General features: G+C 50.4%; 13 non-coding genes across 13 annotated transcripts; all 13 read left to right on the forward strand.

The window, feature by feature from the left end:
* The first annotated feature begins 335 nt into the window (after window positions 1-335).
* Window positions 336-409, forward strand: TRNAF-AAA (transfer RNA phenylalanine (anticodon AAA)). The gene has a single exon. It is a non-coding gene; the product is annotated as a tRNA-Phe (tRNA).
* A 348-nt stretch (window positions 410-757) lies between these two features.
* TRNAI-AAU (transfer RNA isoleucine (anticodon AAU)) lies at window positions 758-831 on the forward strand. Its single transcript has one exon. It is a non-coding gene; the product is annotated as a tRNA-Ile (tRNA).
* A 559-nt stretch (window positions 832-1390) lies between these two features.
* Window positions 1391-1464, forward strand: TRNAI-AAU (transfer RNA isoleucine (anticodon AAU)). The gene has a single exon. It is a non-coding gene; the product is annotated as a tRNA-Ile (tRNA).
* A 979-nt stretch (window positions 1465-2443) lies between these two features.
* Window positions 2444-2517, forward strand: TRNAI-AAU (transfer RNA isoleucine (anticodon AAU)). The gene has a single exon. It is a non-coding gene; the product is annotated as a tRNA-Ile (tRNA).
* Window positions 2518-3287: 770 nt separating this feature from the next.
* TRNAI-AAU (transfer RNA isoleucine (anticodon AAU)) lies at window positions 3288-3361 on the forward strand. Its single transcript has one exon. It is a non-coding gene; the product is annotated as a tRNA-Ile (tRNA).
* A 137-nt stretch (window positions 3362-3498) lies between these two features.
* TRNAI-AAU (transfer RNA isoleucine (anticodon AAU)) lies at window positions 3499-3572 on the forward strand. The gene has a single exon. It is a non-coding gene; the product is annotated as a tRNA-Ile (tRNA).
* Window positions 3573-4764: 1192 nt separating this feature from the next.
* Window positions 4765-4838, forward strand: TRNAF-AAA (transfer RNA phenylalanine (anticodon AAA)). Its single transcript has one exon. It is a non-coding gene; the product is annotated as a tRNA-Phe (tRNA).
* Window positions 4839-5186: 348 nt separating this feature from the next.
* TRNAI-AAU (transfer RNA isoleucine (anticodon AAU)) lies at window positions 5187-5260 on the forward strand. Its single transcript has one exon. It is a non-coding gene; the product is annotated as a tRNA-Ile (tRNA).
* A 559-nt stretch (window positions 5261-5819) lies between these two features.
* On the forward strand, window positions 5820-5893 carry TRNAI-AAU (transfer RNA isoleucine (anticodon AAU)). Its single transcript has one exon. It is a non-coding gene; the product is annotated as a tRNA-Ile (tRNA).
* Window positions 5894-6872: 979 nt separating this feature from the next.
* TRNAI-AAU (transfer RNA isoleucine (anticodon AAU)) lies at window positions 6873-6946 on the forward strand. The gene has a single exon. It is a non-coding gene; the product is annotated as a tRNA-Ile (tRNA).
* A 2446-nt stretch (window positions 6947-9392) lies between these two features.
* TRNAI-AAU (transfer RNA isoleucine (anticodon AAU)) lies at window positions 9393-9466 on the forward strand. The gene has a single exon. It is a non-coding gene; the product is annotated as a tRNA-Ile (tRNA).
* A 770-nt stretch (window positions 9467-10236) lies between these two features.
* On the forward strand, window positions 10237-10310 carry TRNAI-AAU (transfer RNA isoleucine (anticodon AAU)). The gene has a single exon. It is a non-coding gene; the product is annotated as a tRNA-Ile (tRNA).
* Window positions 10311-13826: 3516 nt separating this feature from the next.
* Window positions 13827-13900, forward strand: TRNAI-AAU (transfer RNA isoleucine (anticodon AAU)). Its single transcript has one exon. It is a non-coding gene; the product is annotated as a tRNA-Ile (tRNA).
* The last annotated feature ends 1518 nt before the right edge of the window (window positions 13901-15418 follow it).

Genomic DNA, 15418 nt, shown 5'->3' on the forward strand with positions numbered 1-15418 from the left:
CCAAAGACCCACGGTGACGTCTTAGTCTCGTTTTATGGCATTTTGTGTGCAACAGTGACCATCTTGATGGAAGACTGGCAGAAAGCAGGCCTTAGAAAGCGGCAAGTTAAGTATTGCACTTCGTGGCCGGTTAGCTCAGTTGGTTAGAGCATGGTGCTAATTACGCCAAGGTCGGGGGTTCGATCCCCGTACTGCCCAGCCTTTAGCATCGCCAAAGACCTACGGTGAAGTCTTAGTCTCGTTTCAAGGCAATTTGTGTGCAACAGTGACCATCTTGATGGAAGACTGGCAGAAAGCAAGCCTTAGAAAGTGCAAAATTAAGCATTGCACTTAATGGCCAGTTAGCTCAGTTGGTTAGAGCGTGGTGCTAAAAACGCCAAGGTCGCGGGTTCGATCCCTGTACGGGCCAGCCTTTAGCATCGCCAAAGACCCACAGTGGAGTTTTGGTCTCGTTTCAAGGCATTTTGTGTGCAACGTTTGACGTATTGATGGAAGAGTGGCAGAATACCGGGCTCAGAAAGCGGTAAGAGAAGCATGGCGCCACATGGCCGCTTAGCTCAGTTGGTTAGAGCGTGGTGCTAATAACGCCAAGGTAGCGGGTTCGATCCTCGTACGGGCCAGCCTTTAGCATCGCCAAAGACCCACGGTGACGTCTTAGTCTCGTTTCAAGGCATTTTGTGTGCAACAGTGACCATCTTGTTGGAAGACTCTCCGAAAGCAGGGCTTAGAAAGTGGCAAGTTAATCATGGCGCTTAATGGCCGGTTAGCTCAGTTGGTTAGAGCGTGGTGCTAATGACGCCAAGGTCGCGGGTTCGATCCCCGTACGGGCCAGCCTTTAGCATAGCCAAAGTCCCACAGTGACGTTTTGGTCTTGTTTCAAGGCATTTTGTGTGCAATCTTTGATGTCTTGATGGAAGAGTGGCAGAAAACAGGGCTCACAAAGCGGTAAGAGAAGCAAGGCGCCACATGGCCGGTTAGCTAAGTTAGATAGAGTGTGGTGCTAATAACGCCAAGGTCGCGGGTTCGATCCCCGTACGGGCCAGCTTTTAGCATCGCCAAAGACCCACAGTGGAGTTTTGGTCTCGTTTCAAGGCATTATGTGAGCAACGTTTGACGTATTGATGGAAGAGTGGCAGTAAACCGGGCTCAGAAATCGGTAAGAGTAGCATGGCGCCACATGGCCGGTTAGCTCAGTTGGTTAGAGTGTGGTGCTAATAACGCCAAGGTCGCGGGTTCGATCCCCATACGGGCCAACCTTTAGCATCGCCAAAGACCCACGGTGACGTTTTGGTCTCGTTTCAAGGCATTTTGTATGCAGCGTTTGACGTATTGATGGAAGAGTGGCAGAAAACCGGGCTCAGAAAGCGGTAAGAGAAGCATGGCGCCACATGGCCGGTTAGCTCAGTTGGTTAGAGCGTGGTGCTAATAACGCCAAGGTCGTGGGTTCGATCCCCATACGGGCCAGCCTTTAGCATCGCCAAAGACCCACAGTGGAGTTTTGTTCTCGTTTCAAGGCATTTTGTGTGCAACGTTTGACGTCTTGATGCAAGAGTGGCAGAAAACCGGGCTCAGAAAGCGTTAAGAGAAGCATGGCGCCACATGGCCGGTTAGCTCAATTGGTTAGAGTTTGGTGCTAATAACGCCAATGTCGCGGGTTCTATCCTCGTACAGGCCAGCTTTTAGCATCGCCAAAGACCCACGGTGACGTCTTAGTCTCGTTTCAAGGCATTTTGTGTGCAACAGTGACCATCTTGATGGAATACTGGCAGAAAGCAGGGCTTAGAAAGTGGCAAGTTAAACATTGCACTTAATGGCCGGTTAGCTCAGTTGGTTAGAGCGTGGAGCTAATAACGCCAAGGTCGCGGGTTCGATCCCTGTACGGGCCAGCCTTTAGCATCGCCAAAGACCCACAGTGGAGTTTTGGTCTCGTTTCAAGTCATTTTGTGTGCAACGTTTGACGTATTGATGGAAGAGTGGCAGAAAACCGGGCTCAGAAAGCGGTAAGAGAAGCATGGCGCCACATGTCCGTTTAGCTCATTTGGTTAGAGCGTGGTGCTAATAACGCCAAAGTCAAGGGTTCGATCCCCGTACTGGCCAGCCTTTAGCATCGCCAAAGACCCACGGCGACGTCTTAGTCTCGTTTCAAGGAATTTTGTGTGCAACAGTCACTATCTTGATGGAAGACTGGCAGAAAGCAGGGCTTAGAAAGTGTCAAATTAAGCATGGCACTTAATGGCCGTTAGCTCAGTTGGTTAGAGCGTGGTGCTAATAACGCCAAGGTCGCGGGTTCGATCCCCGTATGGGCCAGCCTTCAGCATCGCCAAAGACGCACAGTGGAGTTTTGGTCTCGTTGAAGGCATTTTGTGTGCAACGTTTGACGTATTGATGGAAGAGTGGCAGTAAACCGGGCTCAGAAAGCAGTAAGAGAAGCATGGCGCCACATGGCTGGTTAGCTCAGTTGGTTAGAGTGTGGTGCTAATAACGCCAAGGTCGCGGGTTCGATCCCCGTACGGGCCAGCCTTTAGCATCGCCAAAGACCCACGGTGACGTTTTGGTCTCGTTTCAAGGCATTTTTTGTGCAAAAGTGATCTTCTTGATGGAAGACTGGCAGAAAGATGGGCTTAGAAAGCGGCAAGTTAAGCATTGCACTTCATGGCCAGTTAGCTCAGTTGGTTAGAGTGTGGTGCTAATAACGCCAAGGTCGCGGGTTTGATCACCGTACGGGCCAGCCTTTAGCATTGCCAAAGACCCACGGTGACGTCTTAGTCTCGTTTCAAGGCATTTTGTGTGCAACAGTGACCATCTTGATGGAAGACTGGCAGAAAGCAGGGCTTAGAAAATGGCAAGTTAAGCATGGCACTTAATGGCTGGTTAGCTCAGTTGGTTAGGGCGTGGTGCTAATAACGCCAAGGTCGAGGGTTCGATCCCCGTACGGGCCAGCCTTTAGCATCGCCAAAGACCCACAGTGGAGTTTTGGTCTTGTTTCAAGGCATTTTGTGTGCAATCTTTGACGTCTTGATGGAAGAGTGGCAGAAAACCTGGCACAGAAAGCGGTAAGAGAAGAATGGCGCCACATGGCCGGTTAGCTCAGTTGGTTAGAGTGTGGTCCTAATAACGCCAAGGTCGCGGGTTCGATCCCCGTACGGGCCAGCCTCTAGCATCGCCAAAGACCCACGGTGACGTTTTGGTCTCGTTTCAAGGCATTTTTTGTGCAAAAGTGATCATCTTGATGGAAGACTGGCAGAAAGATGGGCTTAGAAAGCGGCAAGTTAAGCATTGCACTTCATGGCCGGTTAGCTCAGTTGGTTAGAGCGTGGTGCTAATAACGCCAAGGTCACGGGTTCGATCCCCGTACGGGCCAGCCTTTAGCATCGCTAAAGACCCACGGTGACGTCTTTGTTTCGTTTCAAGGCTTTTTGTGTGCAACAGTGATCATCTTGATGGAAGACTGGCAGAAAGATGGGCTTAGAAAGCGGCAAGTTAAGCATTGCACTTCATGGCCGGTTAGCTCAGTTGGTTAGAGCGTGGTGCTAATAACGCCAAGGTCACGGGTTCGATCCCCGTACGGGCCAGCCTTTAGCATCGCTAAAGACCCACGGTGACGTTTTGGTCTCGTTTCAAGGCATTTTTTGTGCAAAAGTGATCATCTTGATGGAAGACTGGCAGAAAGATGGGCTTAGAAAGCAGCAAGTTAAGCATTGCACTTCATGGCTGGTTAGCTCAGTTGGTTAGAGCATGGTGCTAATAACGACAAGGTCGCGGGTTCGATCCCCGTACGGGCCAGCCTTTAGAATCGCCAAAGACCCACACTGACGTTTTGGTCTCGTTTCAAGGCATTTTTTGAGCAAAAGTGATCATCTTGGTGGAAGACTGGCAGAAAGCAGGGCTTAGAAAGTGGCAAGTTAAGCATGGCACTTAAAGGCCGGTTAGCTCAGTTGGTTGGAGCGTGGTGCTAATAATGCCAAGGTCGCGGGATCGATCCCCGTACGGGCCAGCCCTTAGCATCGCCAAAGACCCACAGTGGAGTTTTGGTCTCGTTTCAAGGTTTTTTGTGTGCAACGTTTGACGTCTTGATGGAAGAGTGGCAGAAAACTGGGCTCAGAAAGCGGTAAGAGAAGCATGGCGCCACATGGCCGGTTAGCTCAGTTGGTTAGAGCGTGGTGCTAATAATGCCAAAGTCGCGGGATCGATCCCCGTACGGGCCAGCCTTTAGCATCGCCAAAGACCCACGGTGACGTCTTAGTCTCGTTTCAAGGTATTTTTTGTGTAAAAGTGATCATCTTGATGGAAGACTGGCTGAAAGATGGGCTTAGAAAGCGGCAAGTTAAGCTTTGCAGTTGATGGCCGGTTAGCTCAGTTGGTTAGAACGTGGTCCCAATAACGCCAAGGTCGCGGGTTCGATCCCCATACGGGCCAGCCTTTAGCATCGCCAAAGACCCACGGTGACGTCTTAGTCTCGTTTTATGGCATTTTGTGTGCAACAGTGACCATCTTGATGGAAGACTGGCAGAAAGCAGGCCTTAGAAAGCGGCAAGTTAAGTATTGCACTTCGTGGCCGGTTAGCTCAGTTGGTTAGAGCATGGTGCTAATTACGCCAAGGTCGGGGGTTCGATCCCCGTACTGCCCAGCCTTTAGCATCGCCAAAGACCTACGGTGAAGTCTTAGTCTCGTTTCAAGGCAATTTGTGTGCAACAGTGACCATCTTGATGGAAGACTGGCAGAAAGCAAGCCTTAGAAAGTGCAAAATTAAGCATTGCACTTAATGGCCAGTTAGCTCAGTTGGTTAGAGCGTGGTGCTAAAAACGCCAAGGTCGCGGGTTCGATCCCTGTACGGGCCAGCCTTTAGCATCGCCAAAGACCCACAGTGGAGTTTTGGTCTCGTTTCAAGGCATTTTGTGTGCAACGTTTGACGTATTGATGGAAGAGTGGCAGAATACCGGGCTCAGAAAGCGGTAAGAGAAGCATGGCGCCACATGGCCGCTTAGCTCAGTTGGTTAGAGCGTGGTGCTAATAACGCCAAGGTAGCGGGTTCGATCCTCGTACGGGCCAGCCTTTAGCATCGCCAAAGACCCACGGTGACGTCTTAGTCTCGTTTCAAGGCATTTTGTGTGCAACAGTGACCATCTTGTTGGAAGACTCTCCGAAAGCAGGGCTTAGAAAGTGGCAAGTTAATCATGGCGCTTAATGGCCGGTTAGCTCAGTTGGTTAGAGCGTGGTGCTAATGACGCCAAGGTCGCGGGTTCGATCCCCGTACGGGCCAGCCTTTAGCATAGCCAAAGTCCCACAGTGACGTTTTGGTCTTGTTTCAAGGCATTTTGTGTGCAATCTTTGATGTCTTGATGGAAGAGTGGCAGAAAACAGGGCTCACAAAGCGGTAAGAGAAGCAAGGCGCCACATGGCCGGTTAGCTAAGTTAGATAGAGTGTGGTGCTAATAACGCCAAGGTCGCGGGTTCGATCCCCGTACGGGCCAGCTTTTAGCATCGCCAAAGACCCACAGTGGAGTTTTGGTCTCGTTTCAAGGCATTATGTGAGCAACGTTTGACGTATTGATGGAAGAGTGGCAGTAAACCGGGCTCAGAAATCGGTAAGAGTAGCATGGCGCCACATGGCCGGTTAGCTCAGTTGGTTAGAGTGTGGTGCTAATAACGCCAAGGTCGCGGGTTCGATCCCCATACGGGCCAACCTTTAGCATCGCCAAAGACCCACGGTGACGTTTTGGTCTCGTTTCAAGGCATTTTGTATGCAGCGTTTGACGTATTGATGGAAGAGTGGCAGAAAACCGGGCTCAGAAAGCGGTAAGAGAAGCATGGCGCCACATGGCCGGTTAGCTCAGTTGGTTAGAGCGTGGTGCTAATAACGCCAAGGTCGTGGGTTCGATCCCCATACGGGCCAGCCTTTAGCATCGCCAAAGACCCACAGTGGAGTTTTGTTCTCGTTTCAAGGCATTTTGTGTGCAACGTTTGACGTCTTGATGCAAGAGTGGCAGAAAACCGGGCTCAGAAAGCGTTAAGAGAAGCATGGCGCCACATGGCCGGTTAGCTCAATTGGTTAGAGTTTGGTGCTAATAACGCCAATGTCGCGGGTTCTATCCTCGTACAGGCCAGCTTTTAGCATCGCCAAAGACCCACGGTGACGTCTTAGTCTCGTTTCAAGGCATTTTGTGTGCAACAGTGACCATCTTGATGGAATACTGGCAGAAAGCAGGGCTTAGAAAGTGGCAAGTTAAACATTGCACTTAATGGCCGGTTAGCTCAGTTGGTTAGAGCGTGGAGCTAATAACGCCAAGGTCGCGGGTTCGATCCCTGTACGGGCCAGCCTTTAGCATCGCCAAAGACCCACAGTGGAGTTTTGGTCTCGTTTCAAGTCATTTTGTGTGCAACGTTTGACGTATTGATGGAAGAGTGGCAGAAAACCGGGCTCAGAAAGCGGTAAGAGAAGCATGGCGCCACATGTCCGTTTAGCTCATTTGGTTAGAGCGTGGTGCTAATAACGCCAAAGTCAAGGGTTCGATCCCCGTACTGGCCAGCCTTTAGCATCGCCAAAGACCCACGGCGACGTCTTAGTCTCGTTTCAAGGAATTTTGTGTGCAACAGTCACTATCTTGATGGAAGACTGGCAGAAAGCAGGGCTTAGAAAGTGTCAAATTAAGCATGGCACTTAATGGCCGTTAGCTCAGTTGGTTAGAGCGTGGTGCTAATAACGCCAAGGTCGCGGGTTCGATCCCCGTATGGGCCAGCCTTCAGCATCGCCAAAGACGCACAGTGGAGTTTTGGTCTCGTTGAAGGCATTTTGTGTGCAACGTTTGACGTATTGATGGAAGAGTGGCAGTAAACCGGGCTCAGAAAGCAGTAAGAGAAGCATGGCGCCACATGGCTGGTTAGCTCAGTTGGTTAGAGTGTGGTGCTAATAACGCCAAGGTCGCGGGTTCGATCCCCGTACGGGCCAGCCTTTAGCATCGCCAAAGACCCACGGTGACGTTTTGGTCTCGTTTCAAGGCATTTTTTGTGCAAAAGTGATCTTCTTGATGGAAGACTGGCAGAAAGATGGGCTTAGAAAGCGGCAAGTTAAGCATTGCACTTCATGGCCAGTTAGCTCAGTTGGTTAGAGTGTGGTGCTAATAACGCCAAGGTCGCGGGTTTGATCACCGTACGGGCCAGCCTTTAGCATTGCCAAAGACCCACGGTGACGTCTTAGTCTCGTTTCAAGGCATTTTGTGTGCAACAGTGACCATCTTGATGGAAGACTGGCAGAAAGCAGGGCTTAGAAAATGGCAAGTTAAGCATGGCACTTAATGGCTGGTTAGCTCAGTTGGTTAGGGCGTGGTGCTAATAACGCCAAGGTCGAGGGTTCGATCCCCGTACGGGCCAGCCTTTAGCATCGCCAAAGACCCACAGTGGAGTTTTGGTCTTGTTTCAAGGCATTTTGTGTGCAATCTTTGACGTCTTGATGGAAGAGTGGCAGAAAACCTGGCACAGAAAGCGGTAAGAGAAGAATGGCGCCACATGGCCGGTTAGCTCAGTTGGTTAGAGTGTGGTCCTAATAACGCCAAGGTCGCGGGTTCGATCCCCGTACGGGCCAGCCTCTAGCATCGCCAAAGACCCACGGTGACGTTTTGGTCTCGTTTCAAGGCATTTTTTGTGCAAAAGTGATCATCTTGATGGAAGACTGGCAGAAAGATGGGCTTAGAAAGCGGCAAGTTAAGCATTGCACTTCATGGCCGGTTAGCTCAGTTGGTTAGAGCGTGGAGCTAATAACGCCAAGGTCGTGGGTTCGATCCCCGTACGGGCCAGCTTTTAGCATCGCCAAAGACCCACAGTGGAGTTTTGGTCTCGTTTCAAGGCATTTTGTGTGCAACGTTTGACGTATTGATGGAAGAGTGGCAGAAAACCGGGCTCAGATAGCGGTAAGAGAAGCATGGTTCCACATGGCTGGGTAGCTCAGTTGGTTAGAGCGTGGTGCTAATAACGCCAAGGTCGCGGGGTCGATCCCCGTACGGGCCAGCCTTTAACATCGCCAAAGACCCACGGTGTCGTTTTGGTCTCGATTCAAGGCATTTTTTGTGCAACAATGACCATCTTGATGGAAGACTGGCAGAAAGCAGGGCTTAGAAAGTGGCAAGTTAAACATAGCACTTAATGCCTGGTTAGCTCAGTTGGTTAGAGCGTGGTGCTAATAACGCCAAGGTCGTGGGTTCGATCCCCGTACGGGCCAGCCTATAGCATTGCCAAAGACCCACGGTGACATTTTGGTTTCTTTTCAAGGCATTTTGTGTGCAACAGTGATAATCTTGATGGAAGACTGGCAGAAAGATGGGCTTAGAAAGCGGCAAGTTAAGCATTGCACTTCATGGCCGGTTAGCTCAGTTGGTTAGAGCATGGTGCTAATAACGCCAAGGTTCCCGTACTGGCCATCCTTTAGCATCGCCAAAGACCCACAGTGACGTCGTAGTCTCGTTTCAAGGCATTTTGTGTGCAACAGTGACCATCTTGATGGAAGACTGGCAGAAAGCAGGGCTTAGAAAGTGGCAAGTTAAGCATGGCACTTAATGGCCGGTTAGCTCAGTTGGTTAGAGCGTGGTGCTAATAACGCCAAGGTTGCGGTTTCGATCCCCATACGGGCCAGCCTTTAGCATCGCCAAAGACCCATAGTGGAGTTTTGGTCTCGTTTCAAGGCATTTTGTGTGCAACAGTAACTATCTTGATGGAAGACTGGCAGAAAGCAAGGCTTAGAAAGTGGCAAGTTAAACATCGCACTCAATAACCGGTTAGCTCAGTTGGTTAGAGCGTGCTTCTAATAACGCCAAGGTCGCGGGTTCGATCCCCGTACGGGCCAGCCTTTAGCATCGCCAAGGACCCACGGTGACGTTTTGGTCTCGTTTCAAGGCATTTTGTGTGCAACAGTAACCATCTTGATGGAAGACTGGCAGAAAGCAAGGCTTAGAAAGTGGCAAGTTAAACATCGCACTCAATAACCGGTTAGCTCAGTTTGTTAGAGCGTGCTTCTAATAACACCAAAGTCGCGGGTTCGATCCCCGTACGGGCCAGCCTTTAGCATCCCCAAAGACCCACGGTCACGTTTTGGTCTCGTTTCAAGGCATTTTTTGTGCAACAGTGATCATCTTGATGGAAGGCTGGCAGAAAGATGGGCTTAAAAAGCGGCAAGTTAAGCATTACCCTTCATGGCCGGGTGGCTCAGTTGGTTAGAGCGTGGTGCTAATAACGCCAAGGTCGTGGGTTCGATCCCCGTACGGGCCAGCCTTTAGCATCCCCAAAGACCCACGGTCACGTTTTGGTCTCGTTTCAAGGCATTTTTTGTGCAACAGTGATCATCTTGATTGAAGACTGGCAGAAAGATGGCCTTAGAAAGCAGCAAACTAAGCATTGCCCTTCATGGCCGGTTAGCTCAGTTGGTTAGAGCGTGGTGCTAATAACGCCAAGGTCGCGGGTTCGATCCCCGTACGGGCCAGCCTTTAGCATCGCCAAAGACCCACAATGGAGATTTGGTCTCGTTTCAAGGCATTTTGTGTGCAACGTTTGACGTCTTGATGCAAGAGTGGCAGAAAACCGGGCTCAGAAAGCGTTAAGAGAAGCGTGGCGCCACATGGCCGGTTAGCTCAGTTGGTTAGAGTTTGGTGCTAATAACGCCAAGGTCGCGGGTTCTATCCTCGTACGGGCCAGCTTTTAGCATCGCCAAAGACCCACGGTGACGTCTTAGTCTCGTTTCAAGGCATTTTGTGTGCAACAGTGACCATCTTTAAGGAAGACTCTCAGAAAGCAGGGCTTAGAAAGTGGCAAGTTAAACATGGCGCTTAATGGCCGCTTAGCTCAGTTGGTTAGAGCGTGGTGCTAATAACGCCAAGGTCGCGGGTTCGATCCCTGTACGGGCCAGCCTTTAGCATCGCCAAAGACCCACAGTGGAGTTTTGGTCTCGTTTCAAGGCATTTTGTGTGCAACGTTTGATGTATTGATGGAAGAGTGGCAGAAAACCGGGCTCAGAAAGCCGTAAGAGAAGCATAGTGCCACATGGCCGGTTAGCTCAGTTGGTTAGAGCGTGGTGCTAATAACGCCAAGGTCGAGGGTTAGATCCCTGTACGGGCCAGCCTTTAGCATTGCCAAAGACCCACGGTGACGTTTTGGTCTCGTTTCAAAGCATTTTTTGTGCAAAAGTGATTTTCTTGATGGAAGACTGGCAGAAAGATGGGCTTAGAAAGCGGCAAGTTAAGCATTGCACTTCATGGCCGGTTAGCTCAGTTGGTTAGAGCATGGTGCTAATAACACCAAAGTCGCGGGTTCGATCCCCGTACTGGCCAGCCTTTAGCATCGCCAAAGACCCACGGTGACGTCTTAGTCTCGTTTCAAGGCATTTTGTGTGCAACAGTCACCATCTTGATGGAAGACTGGCAGAAAGTAGGGCTTAGAAAGTGTCAAATTAAGCATGGCACTTAGTGGCCGGTTAGCTCAGTTGGTTAGAGCGTGGTGCTAATAACGTCAAGGTCGCGGGTTCGATCCCTGTACGGGCCAGCCTTTAGCATCGCCAAAGACCCACAGTGGAGTTTTGGTCTCGTTTCAAGGCATTTTGTGTGCAACGTTTGACGTATTGATGGAAGAGTGGCAGAAAACCGGGCTCAGATAGCGGTAAGAGAAGCATGGCTCCACATGGCTGGGTAGCTCAGTTGGTTAGAGCGTGGTGCTAATAACGCCAAGGTCGCGGGGTCGATCCCCGTACGTGCCAGCCTTTAACATCGCCAAAGACCCATGGTGACGTTTTGGTCTCGATTCAAGGCATTTTTTGTGCAACAATGACCATCTTGATGGAAGACTGGCAGAAAGCAGGGCTTAGAAAGTGGCAAGTTAAACATAGCACTTAATGCCTGGTTAGCTCAGTTGGTTAGAGCGTGGTGCTAATAACGCCAAGGTCGCGGGTTCGATCCCCGTACGGGCCAGCCTATAGCATTGCCAAAGACCCACGGTGATGTTTTGGTTTCTTTTCAAGGCATTTTGTGTGCAACAGTGATAATCTTGATGGAAGACTGGCAGAAAGATGGGCTTAGAAAGCGGCAAGTTAAGCATTGCACTTCATGGCCGGTTAGCTCAGTTGGTTAGAGCATGGTGCTAATAACGCCAAGGTTCCCGTACTGGCCATCTTTTAGCATCGCCAAAGACCCACAGTGACGTCTTAGTCTCGTTTCAAGGCATTTTGTGTGCAACAGTGACCATCTTGATGGAAGACTGGCAGAAAGCAGGGCTTAGAAAGTGGCAAGTTAAACATGACACTTAATGGCCGGTTAGCTCAGTCGGTTAGAGCGTGGTGCTAATAACGTCAAGGGTGCGGTTTCGATCCCCGTACGGGCCAGCCTTTAGCATCGCCAAAGACCCACAGTGGAGTTTTAGTCTCGTTTCAAGGCATTTTGTGTGCAACGTTTGACGTATTGATGGAAGAGTGGCAGAAAACCGGGCTCAGAAAGCGGTAAGAGAAACATGGCGCCACATGGCCGGTTAGCTCAGTTGGTTAGAGCGTGGTGCTAATAACGCCAAGGCCGAGGGCTTGATCCCCGTACGGGCCAGCCTTTAGCATCGCCAAAGACCCACGGTGAAGTTTTGGTCTCGTTTCAAGGCATTATTTGTGCAAAAGTGATCTTCTTGATGGAAGACTGGCAGAAAGATGGGCTTAGAAAACGGCAAGTTAAGCATTGCACTTCATGGCCGGTTAGCTCAGTTGGTTAGAGCATGGTGCTAATAACACCAAGGTCGCGGGTTCGATCCCCGTACTGCCCAGCCTTTAGCATCGCCAAAGACCCACGGTGACGTCTTAGTCTCGTTTCAAGGCATTTTGTGTGCAACAGTCACCATCTTGATGGAAGACTGGCAGAAAGCAGGGCTTAGAAAGTGTCAAATTAAGCATGGCACTTAATGGCCGGTTAGATCAGTTGGTTAGAGCGTGGTGCTAATAACGCCAAGGTTGCGGTTTCGATCCCCGTACGGGCCAGCCTTTAGCATCGCCAAAGACCCACAGTGGAGTTTTGGTCTCGTTTCAAGGCATTTTGTGTGCAACGTTTGACGTATTGATGGAAGAGTGGCAGTAAACCGGGCTCAGAAAGCGGTAAGAGAAGCATGGCGCCACATGGCTGGTTCGCTCAGTTGGTTAGAGTGTGGTGCTAATAACGCCAAGGTCGCGGGTTCGATCCCCGTACGGGCCAGCCTTTAGCATCGCCAAAGACCCACGGTGACGTTTTGGTCTCGTTTCAAGGCATTTTTTGTGCAAAAGTGATCTTCTTGATGGAAGACTGGCAGAAAGATGGGCTTAGAAAGCGGCAAGTTAAGCATTGCACTTCATGGCCAGTTAGCTCACTTGGTTAGAGCGTGGTGCTAATAACGCCAAGGTCGCGGGTTCGATCCCCGTACGGGCCAGCCTTTAGCATTGCCAAAGACCCACGGTGACGTCTTAGTCTCGTTTCAAGGCATTTTGTGTGCAACAGTGACCATCTTGATGGAAGACTGGCAGAAAGCAGGGCTTAGAAAATGGCAAGTTAAGCATGGCACTTAATGGCTGGTTAGCTCAGTTGGTTAGAGGGTGGTGCTAATAACGCCAAGGTCGCGGGTTCGATCCCCGTACGGGCCAGCCTTTAGCATCGCCAAAGACCCACAGTGGAGTTTTGGTCTTGTTTCAAGGTATTTTGTGTGCAATCTTTGAAGTCTTGATGGAAGAGTGGCAGAAAACCTCGCTCAGAAAGCGGTAAGAAAAGAATGGCGCCACATGGCCGGTTAGCTCAGTTGGTTAGAGTGTGGTGCTAATAACGCCAAGGTCGCGGTTTCGATCCCCGTACGGGCCAGCCTTTAGCATCGCCAAAGACCCACGGTGACGTTTTGGTCTCGTTTCAAGGCATTTTTTGTGCAAAAGTGATCATCTTGATGGAAGACTGGCAGAAAGATGGGCTTAGAAAGCGGCAAGTTAAGCATTGCACTTCATGGATGGTTAGCTCAGTTGGTTAGAGCGTGGTGCTAATAACGCCAAGGTCGTGGGTTCGATCCCCGTACAGGCCAGCCTTTAGCAAAGACCCACGGTGACGTCTTAGTCTCGTTTCAAGGCATTTTGTGTGCAACAGTGATCATCTTGATGGAAGACTGGCAGAAAGATGGGCTTAGAAAGCAGCAAGTTAAGCATTGCACTTCATGGCCGGTTAGCTCAGTTGGTTAGAGCGTGGTGCTAATAACGCCAAGGTAGCGGGTTCGATGCCCGTACGGGCCAGTCTATAGCATCGCCAAAGACCCACGGTGACGTTTTTGGTCTCGTTTCAAGGCATTTTTTGTGCAAAAGTGATCATCTTGATGGAAGACTGGCAGAAAGATGGGCTTAGAAAGCGACTAGTTAACCATTGTCCTTCCTGGCCGTTTAGCTCGGTTGGTTAGAGCGTGGTGCTAATAACGCCAAGGTCGCGGGTTCGTTCCCCGTACGGGCCAGCCTTTAGCATCGCCAAAGTCCCACAGTGACGTCTTAGTCTCGTTTCAAGGCATTTTGTGTGCAACAGTGACCATCTTGATGGCAGACTGGCAGAAAGCAGGGCTTAGAAAGTGGCAAGTTAAGCATGGCGCTTAATGGCCGGTTAGCTCAGTTGGTTAGAGCGTAGTGCTAATAACGCCAAGGTCGCGGGTTCGATCCCCGTATGGGCCAGCATTTTGCATCGCCAAAGACCCACGGTGACGTCTTAGTCTCGTTTCAAGGCATTTTGTGTGCAAAATTTTGAGAAGCATGGCTCCACATGGACTCTTGATGGCAGACTGGCAGAAAGCAGGGCTTAGAAAGTGGCAAGTTAAGCATAGCACTTAATGGCCGGTTAGCTCAGTTGGTTAGAGCGTGGTGCTAATAACGCCAAGGTCGCGGGTTCGATCCCCGTACGGGCCAGCCTTTAGCATTGCCAAAGACCCACGGTGATGTTTTGGTTTCTTTTCAAGGCATTTTGTGTGCAACAGTGATAATCTTGATGGAAGACTGGCAGAAAGATGGGCTTAGAAAGCGGCAAGTTAAGCATTGCACTTCATGGCCGGTTAGCTCAGTTGGTTAGAGCATGGTGCTAATAACGCCAAGGTTCCCGTACTGGCCATCCTTTAGCATCGCCAAAGACCCACAGTGACGTCGTAGTCTCGTTTCAAGGCATTTTGTGTGCAACAGTGACCATCTTGATGGAAGACTGGCAGAAAGCAGGGCTTAGAAAGTGGCAAGTTAAGCATGACACTTAATGGCCGGTTAGCTCAGTTGGTTAGAGCGTGGTGCTAATAACGCCAAGGTTGCGGTTTCGATCCCCATACGGGCCAGCCTTTAGCATCGCCAAAGACCCATAGTGGAGTTTTGGTCTCGTTTCAAGGCATTTTGTGTGCAACGTTTGACGTTTTGATGGAAGAGTGGCAGAAAATCGGGCTCAGAAAGCGGTAAGAGAAGCATGGCACCACATGGCCGGTTAGCTCAGTTGGTTAGAACGTGGTGCTAATAACGCCAAGGTAGCGGGTTCGATGCCCGTACGGGCCAGTCTATAGCATCGCCAAAGACCCACGGTGACGTTTTTGGTCTCGTTTCAAGGCATTTTTTGTGCAAAAGTGATCATCTTGATGGAAGACTGGCAGAAAGATGGGCTTAGAAAGCGACTAGTTAACCATTGTCCTTCCTGGCCGTTTAGCTCGGTTGGTTAGAGCGTGGTGCTAATAACGCCAAGGTAGCGGGTTCGATGCCCGTACGGGCCAGTCTATAGCATCGCCAAAGACCCACGGTGACGTTTTTGGTCTCGTTTCAAGGCATTTTTTGTGCAAAAGTGATCATCTTGATGGAAGACTGGCAGAAAGATGGGCTTAGAAAGCGACTAGTTAACCATTGTCCTTCCTGGCCGTTTAGCTCGGTTGGTTAGAGCGTGGTGCTAATAACGCCAAGGTCGCGGGTTCGTTCCCCGTACGGGCCAGCCTTTAGCATCGCCAAAGTCCCACAGTGACGTCTTAGTCTCGTTTCAAGGCATTTTGTGTGCAACAGTGACCATCTTGATGGAAGACTGGCAGAAAGCAGGGCTTAGAAAGTGGCAAGTTAAGCATGGTACTTAATGGCCGGTTAGCTCAGTTGGTTAGAGCGTGGTGCTAATAACGCCAAGGTTGCGGTTTCGATCCCCATACGGGCCAGCCTTTAGCATCGCCAAAGACCCATAGTGGAGTTTTGGTCTCGTTTCAAGGCATTTTGTGTGCAACGTTTGACGTTTTGATGGAAGAGTGGCAGAAAATCGGGCTCAGAAAGCGGTAAGAGAAGCATGGCGCCACATGGCCGGTTAGCTCAGTTGGTTAGAGCGTGGTGCTAATAACGCCAAGGTCGAGGGCTCGATCCCCGTACGGGCCAACCTTTAGCATCGCCAAAGACCCACGGTGACGTTTTGGTCTCGTTTCAAGG

The sequence above is a fragment of the Leptodactylus fuscus genome, chromosome 5 (assembly GCF_031893055.1).
Source record: "Leptodactylus fuscus isolate aLepFus1 chromosome 5, aLepFus1.hap2, whole genome shotgun sequence".
NCBI lineage: Eukaryota > Metazoa > Chordata > Amphibia > Anura > Leptodactylidae > Leptodactylus > Leptodactylus fuscus.